Below are 8,226 nucleotides of genomic sequence, written 5' to 3' on the forward strand. Positions count from 1 at the left end.
TGATCGTTCTATGACTGCCCACTTTCCTCGTAATGGCCGACTTGTCATGGAACTGCCTTTTCTAACTGCTGCCATTACTCTTTGTCGTTCAACCATCTTCAATTGAATTCCTTGAATTGTGGAACGTGATAGGGCTGCTTAATAACTGCTTTGATAACTGTGCTTCTTGATAACCACAATACTTCATGTTTGTTAAGACCTTGGGGCGGGCGATTCGAAGGTTTGGGCGAGAATAGAACAGCAGCTCTGGGCGACTGCATGGCACTCCATTCGCTCAGATCCTGGGCGACTTGCAAGCTTGGGCGATGGTGTTACGTGCTCATGGGCCTCCCTATTTGGGCCTTCATCCTAAATTGTCTGATTGGGCTTTGTTCTTTGGGCTATCTGATTTGGGGATCCTCCAATTGGGCTTCATTCCTTGGGCCGTTCGATTTGGGCTGAATTTTTATGTGTCAACAATTACCCCCCCCCAATATGGCAGAATTAACACCGATTATTAAATTTTGTCATATTCACCTTGTGTTTCCAGCAACATTCGAAATTCCCAAGAATTTCAATCATTGTTTTCTTCCATAGCTTGAAAAGGTGCGACGTTTTGCAAACCCTTATAACCCCCAAATACGCCATTTCACTACACCATTAAATCACGCCTCACTTTTTTGCGTTTCTCTCCCACAATTTACTATTCATCTCTTTGCTTCCCTGCTACGTAACTCTGAAAATCTCCTTTTCATCCCTAATGGTTACTTCACAATCTCAATCTGGCGACTCCTTTAGTTTTGATGACTTTCAGAAACTCCTTAATCGTCCATACATAACTCCGAACTTTCTCGCACCTGCCAATGTCGAACTCAATGAGTTCTACCTAGGTCCTTTCTTCAATAATGCAGAGGCAGTCGAACAAGCGACGGTGGGCCAGCTATTTCCTCGTACTCAAGGCCCTCCATTTCTAAACTCTCTGCCGCTGGGGCCACTTCGCGAAAGAGGTATTTGCACTTGGCCTAAATTTGATGTAGTTTTTCATAGGTGGCATGCTCGCCTTGTGGACCATGGTCCTACTAAGGCACTTTTTGATAATGCTAGGATTTCTGATTTGTTAGAAATCTCTCTTCAACCCCCTACTTTTGATTCAGCACTTTTTTCGATCGGTTTAAGTTTTTGTTCTTCTGAATATAATACTTTTGTTTTCCCTCTTGGCCCCATGTCTATTACTTTAAGGGATGTTGGGGCCCTAGTGAATCTGCCGCCTTTGGGCGATACCATTTTTTCTGGTATCTTGGTTTCTAGTGGCGTCCCAAAGTTTGGTAAAACCCTCACCGAGTCTTATTCAAGCCTTCAAACCCTTCATAACCAATCGAGCGCTGAGCCTTCCCATACTGAGCGAGTGGCCTTTCTTCTGGTTTGGCTTTGTAAATATGTTTTGTGTGTGCCAAGCATAAAGCCCTCCCTGAGCTATTTACCCATAGCGCACGAATTGGCGCGTGGCAGGCCTCTGAATTTATGTTCTTTCTTTTTGGCTGCCCTCTATAGAGGCATGGCTTCTCTCCAAACTCAATTGAAGAATGGTACATCTTCCACTGGCAGTGGACCTCTTTGGTTCACTCAAATGTGGTTGAGATCCTATTTTCCCTTGCTTGGTGCTCCATCAATTTTTCGTCCTTCTGCTAGTTGCTATGGGCTAGCCATCGAGCCCCTGGCTCCTGTAAATATGTCTAGAAGGGACATTTTTTCATTCTTTTATTCTTTGGATTCAATCACTTCCTTCTTTCCTTTTCCTCCATTTTTGACTCCAGACTATGTGTATCCTCCTTCCACTATAGACAGCGAGAGCACCTCTCTGCTCATTTGGATCCAATTTTTAACCGGGAGGGAGTTATTTTATGATATTTTGACTAGGACCAATGCCAAACCAGGGGGAGAAATATATGCTCTCCAATTTTTTGCTCGCCAACTTGGTTTCAGCCAAACCTGGCCTGTTCCTCCTTGCTATTCAAGGAACTTGATAGACCGCTTCCATATTATTAATAAGGTGGAGGAAGAGGTTGTAAATGCTCGCAATCTTCTTTTGACGAGCCATTTTTCATTAGCCCCTTTCAATTCTAGCCATGCCATCCATCCCCTTTTTGAACAGCTCTGGCCGTCAATGAAGAGTAGATTGTTTGCGACTGATGCCAATCGTGCCTTTCATTCACTGGACCAACCGAACATTTCTTCCCCTTCTCCTGTTTTAGACACTCCTTTGTCCATCCGGAGTCCTTCTCCTCCTCATCACGCTAAACAGTCTGCTTGTCCATCTTCTTCTCTCCCTGCTAAGCCTTCTACAGCCAAAAGTGCCCCGAGCCGCAAATGGTCAGCCTCAACATCTCCCATTTTGGAGGATGATGTTGATGATGATGATGATACTCCTCTTATCATCAGGAGGAAGGTAATTAAATTGGTTTACTCACAAGCATACTTTTCCATACTTGAAACTTTTCTTGTGTGCTAATAATTTATTTGGACTTCTCAGAAAAGTTCAGCCTCTCCTTTAAAGGCTTTGGTATCGGCAGCTCCTGCTCCATCCTCCTCCGCTGAGGCTGCTTCATCCAAACTACTAATGAAGGGACTACGCTTAAAGAGACATCTTCAGTCCCAGAATCCTCATCACAACCAATGGATGAGCTACCTTCTTCCCAGAGCGTCAACCCCCCAAACATTGAAGTAGAAGGTAATTCAGATTTTTGATGCTTTACCTTTGCTTGTGCTATTGGTTTCTGATTTGTTGTTTTTGAGTTTTGCAGATGCTCCTATGAGTCTGCCTGTTGTGGCAACATCTTCTCGCTCAGACAAGAGGAAGTCCTCGCAAATGGTGGAGCCACAGGTGGTAGACTTGGCTGAGGATATGCCATCTTCCAAGATTATTGATGAGGTAATCTTTGCTTTACTTTTATTTCCATCTTGGTCGTTGTAGTGAGAATCTTCAGTATTGACAATTTTCTTTGCAGGATGTTGATAAGATTGTGCGTTCCATCCAAGACTTGTTCGCTTCCTGGGGGCAAGTCAAGACATCTCGCTCTGCTCCATCTAGTTGTCCTGCTACTTCTTCAGAGGAAGATATGAAGTTCCTCAAGCAGTCGATATTTGAGTACGTGTCCTTCATGGATATGGACATTGGTAAGGCTAGTGCTGCCAGACATAAGGATAAGCTTGAGCATTTGAATGCGAAGTTAGAGCAAGCACTGACACTTTCGTCGCTCAATCTTTCTGCTGATTTTAAAGCGACGTTGAAAGTTATCCATTCTGAGGTCCTCTCCTTGCTGGCCAAGAATGTTGAATTGAAGGCCAAAAGTACTCAATATCTTCACGCCGTATCTGAAAAAGAGTCTTTGCATTAGGAGATCCACAAAGCTGAGCACGAGTTGAAAGAAATCTCTTCTGAAGTCATGATTGAAGACTCTTTGATGGCTAGTTTGGCTGCTCAGATGAAGGAACTTCAGGCCAAAATGGACGACTGTAAGGCAAGAATGGCTGCGAAAAAGCGTAATGCCTCCCAAGAAATTGAGCAAACTAAGTCCTTGGCCAAACAGTACAAGAAGTTGGAAGTTGATAATGATGTCGTGGCCGAATTGAGCATCACTTCCTCTCGGCAGAACGAGGACTGGGAAAAACTTAGGGAAAGAATTTGTTCGGTATGGGGTGGATTGTAATTAAGACATATAATGCCTTAACTCTTTCTTTTTGTAATTTCGCATTTGACTTTCCCTTTGTAACCTTGTACATCATTAATGAACATCTATGTTAACTTCTTGTGCATTTATTTGACGTTTGTCTTTTAATCGCCAATCCTTCAAGCATTCAATTGCTTTGTACTAAAAATCTTGCACATTTTCTCTTGATATTTCCACCTCTTTTTCCAAGACTTTGAGCTACTTAATTCCATTTACTAGGCAGAATGTGGCTGCTCATATTCTGTCTCTTCATCTCCATCCCTCTATAAATGCACATATGCTTCGCACTTTCCATCTTCCATCTTCATTTTCATTTTCTTTTTCAAAACCAATTTGCTGCCATTGTTTGGCATTCTGACAATCAATCCAAAACCTTCGTCTTCTATAAAGATGGATTGTTTGGTCCTCCCATTTTACTACTTGTCTTGATATCACCTTTGGTATGGGAGATATAGGAAATATTTTTTGGCCAGTAGCGAAGTTTTTCCCATCAAAGTTTTTCCCATCGTCTCTTTGTTCTTTACAAGGAGTTCGATGATAGAAGGCAATTTTTGGGATGCTTGCGGGCCACCTTGCTTGCTGAGAGTGCTTCTTAGCCTCTTTGCCCGCCATTGCAGCGATGCATTTAGGAAGGCGGTGCGAGATCAGTCCACTCTCTTGCTCGGCGATCGACCGAAAAATTAGCTTACTTTTAATTGTAGTTTGTAGAGCATCCATTATTTGTATTTTGCATCTTTGTAATGAACGTTTGATAATAAAGGTATGGTCCTTCCCAATTGGGCGACCACTTCCCGTACTTTGGATCCTTGCTATCCAAAGGGAGTATCGTCTTTCAAACTAATTCGCCCAGGCTGAACGACTTGGCTATGACTTTTTTATTATAAAACTTAGTCATTCTTTGTTTTTGAACTTGCAATCTATCTAAGACGTCCAACTTTAATTCGTCCAACTCCAATAAATTTTGAACTTATGTTGCAAGCACACTCTAATCGATTGCACGTTGATTTTCATAGGCAAAACGGCCTCCTGTCCATAAGTAAGTTGGAAATGAGTAATTTTGGTACTTGACCGAGGTGATGTTCTATAAGCCCATAAGGCCTTATTCAGACATTCGTGCCAATTTCTGGCATTTTCATCTATCATCTTTCTGATGATATTTTTTGAAATCTTATTAGAAGATTCTGCTTGTCCGTTGAATTGAGCGTAATTTGGTGTGGAGTTTGCTAATTTAACCCCAAACTCGCTCAAAAATCTGTTCACTTGATCCCCATTTAAAGATGTTCCTTGATCTACCATCAACGTGTGTAGAATTCCAAACCTGTAAATGATGTGATCACGGATAAACTCTATGACATTCTTTTGGGTGATTTCTTTCAAAGGTACCGCCTCTACCCACTTGGTGAAATAGTCGGTTGCAACTATAACAAAAGTATATTGCTTGGACGATGGGGGATAAATCTTCCCTATCAGGTCTATCGCCCAAACCTTGAACAGCCAAAGTTTAATATTAGGTGTCATCTCTCATGCTGGCGCCCTTTGTATTAGGCCTTGCTTTTGGCTTGCTAAACAACTCTTTATATACTGAACGCATAATTCTCCCCATCTTTGGCAAAAAATATCCACTACTAATAATTAACCATCTCATCCTTTGGCCAGCTTGAAGAGCTCCACATATCCCTTCGTGCACCTCAGCCATGATCGTCCTGACTTCTTACAAACTTACACACTTTAGCAATACACCATCAGAGCATTTCTTAAACAACTCTTCATCTATTAGTGTATAGTTCAGCAAACACAGCTTCATTTTCCTACTAATCCCTCGATTAGGTTCTTTAAGGAACCTTTTAATCTCTGTTCTCCAATTCACTGCATCTCCATCTTGTATGCAGTGAAGTTCAATCCTTCTCGCCCTTCTTTGGGTCACTGGCAATATGGTTCCATACTCACAAGTAGACTTCCAATTCAAAACCTTTGAGTGCCCTGAGGCCATTTGGACCAACTCATTTGCCACGTCGTTATATATACTATTAACACATTGAAGTTCTACTTGGTCGAATTCTTCTAACAATTCTTGGACAATCTCATATTGACTTATAATGGAATCACTTTGGCATTTAAAATCACCAATCAATTGGTGAATTACCAATTGAGAATTGCCCCTAACGATCACATTTTTTACTCCCATTTCTATCATTAGTTCTAGGCCTACGATTAAGGCTTCATATTCGGCCTGATTGTTGGTGCACATCATGTCTAAAGTGAACGCGAACTTGTAGCAAATCCCTAAAAGATTAATCAATGCTACTCCTACTCCTGCACCTTTAGAGGTTTTTGACCTATCGAAATACAACACCCAAAGTTTTAGCTCGAACGAATTGATTTCTGATTCAATTTCTTCGGCCATGTTAAGGCATGGATAATCGGCTAGAAAGTTAGCTAAAGCCTGATTTTTGACTACCTTTTGAGGTATATATTGTATCTCGAATTCTGATAAAGCTAATGTCCAAAGGCCTACCCTTTGGTGTAAAATAGGGCGCGAGAACATATACATAACTAAATTTACTTTAGAAATTAAATAAATGGTTATGGACTGTAAATAAGCCCTTAATTTTGTACATGTGAAATACAATGCAAGACATAATTTTTCGATAGCAGAGTAATTACATTCACATTTTGTTAACCGTCTACTTAAGTAGTAAATTGCCATTTCTTCACCAAATTGGTCTTCCTGTGCGACCATTCCAGCTATTGATTCTTTCTCAGCTGATATTTATACTTTCATTGGCCGTCCTTGGATTGGTGACGCCAACACTAGTGGACTTGATAAATATGTTTTCAGACTTTCAAAAGCCTTTTAATGTTCTTCTTTCCAGACGAATTCGTTCTGATTTTTCAGCTTTAAGAGCGGCGAAAAGACTTTAGTTCGCCCTGCACAGTTAGAAATAAAGCGTCTTAAAAAATTTACTTGGCCTAGAAATCTTTGCAATTCTTTTTTGTTGCTAGGTGGTTTGACCTCTAAAATGGCCTTCGCTTTATTTTTATCAAGTTCAATCCATCTTTTGTGTACCAAGAAAGTTCCCTGCATTCACACTAAATGCACATTTCAAGGGATTCAACTTTAGCTTATATTGCTTCATTTATTCAAACGAACATCTTAACTGTTCGAAATGATCATCTTCTTTAATGGATTTGACCACTATGTCATCTACATACACTTCAACAAACTTGCCTATCATATCATGAAAGATTAAATTCATTGTCTTTTGATAAGTTGCTCCTGCATTTTTTAGGCTGAAAGGCATGACCACCCATTCAAAATATCCTAGAGACCCAGGGCTTCTAAAAGCAGTTTTGTGTATGTCTTCTTCAGCTATATAAATTTGATTATATCCTGAATACCCATCCATGAAAGAATACATGACGTGTCCGGCAGTTGAGTCTACTAAAGAATCCATCGTGGGCATTGGATACTCATCTTTGGGTGTAGCTAAGTTTAAATTCCTAAAGTCTATAAACACCCTTAGTTTACCATTCTTTTTTAATACTAGCACGATATTGGACAATCATTCGACATATCTGGCTGTTCTAATAAAGCCTGCTTTCAATAATCGCTCTATCTCTTTCTTAATTTTAGGGAGTACATTAGGAGCAAAACGTCTAGGAGGCTGCCTATGAGGTTTAAAATTAGGCTTAGTTGGTAACCTATGTTCCATCAAGTCTCTATCTAAACTAGGCATTTGTTCATATTCCCAAGCAAAACAATCTTTATACTCCTTTAGCAAAGCGATTAATTTATCACTAACCTCTTGATCAAGCATCTGACTGATGAATGTTGGACGATCTTTTCCTTCATTGCCAATATTTACTTTGATCAGAGGGTCTTGTGCTTGAGCGTATCCAGGTTTGATGATCCGCATCACTTCGTCGTCCAGTTCCCTTGTAAGTACTTCTTCTTCTAAACAGTCTTGTTGACTTCTCGACCAATGCTTTGTTCTAACTCGAATACTGCTAATTTGTCTTTCAGCGCTGTCTCTTCTTTCGCCTTGTCATTACATTCCTTACTGAAAGCCATTAATTTGGCTTTGAAGGCCTGAATATCGGCCGTTTGCTCTTGTTGCTTAGAACTCATTCAAGACTCCTTAATTATTCTTTTGCCAATTACTGGCTCTTCTAGAGCCACTATATTTGGCCTCATCTGTCTGAACATTTCAGTGAGTGCGTCCACTGAAAATGGCTCTTCACTTTGCGCGACAACTTGAGTTTCTTCCCTATCTTGTGCTACCCTAATAGGTCCATAGTTTCCTTCGTACATGAACTTTTACACCGAGTTTGCTTCTGCGACAAAAGGCCTATGATCGGCCTGTACCACCTCTGCTTCGCCCTTATTATTCCAAAAAATCAGGCATTGATGAAGCGATGAGGGTATACAGTGACTTCCGTGTATCCAATTTCTTCCTAGTAACACATTGTAACTAGTAGGACCATCCATTACAAAGAAGACTGTGGTCCTAGTAGTTGT

This window comes from Olea europaea, chromosome 14 (assembly GCF_002742605.1).
Source record: "Olea europaea var. sylvestris chromosome 14, O_europaea_v1, whole genome shotgun sequence".
Taxonomy (NCBI): domain Eukaryota; kingdom Viridiplantae; phylum Streptophyta; class Magnoliopsida; order Lamiales; family Oleaceae; genus Olea; species Olea europaea.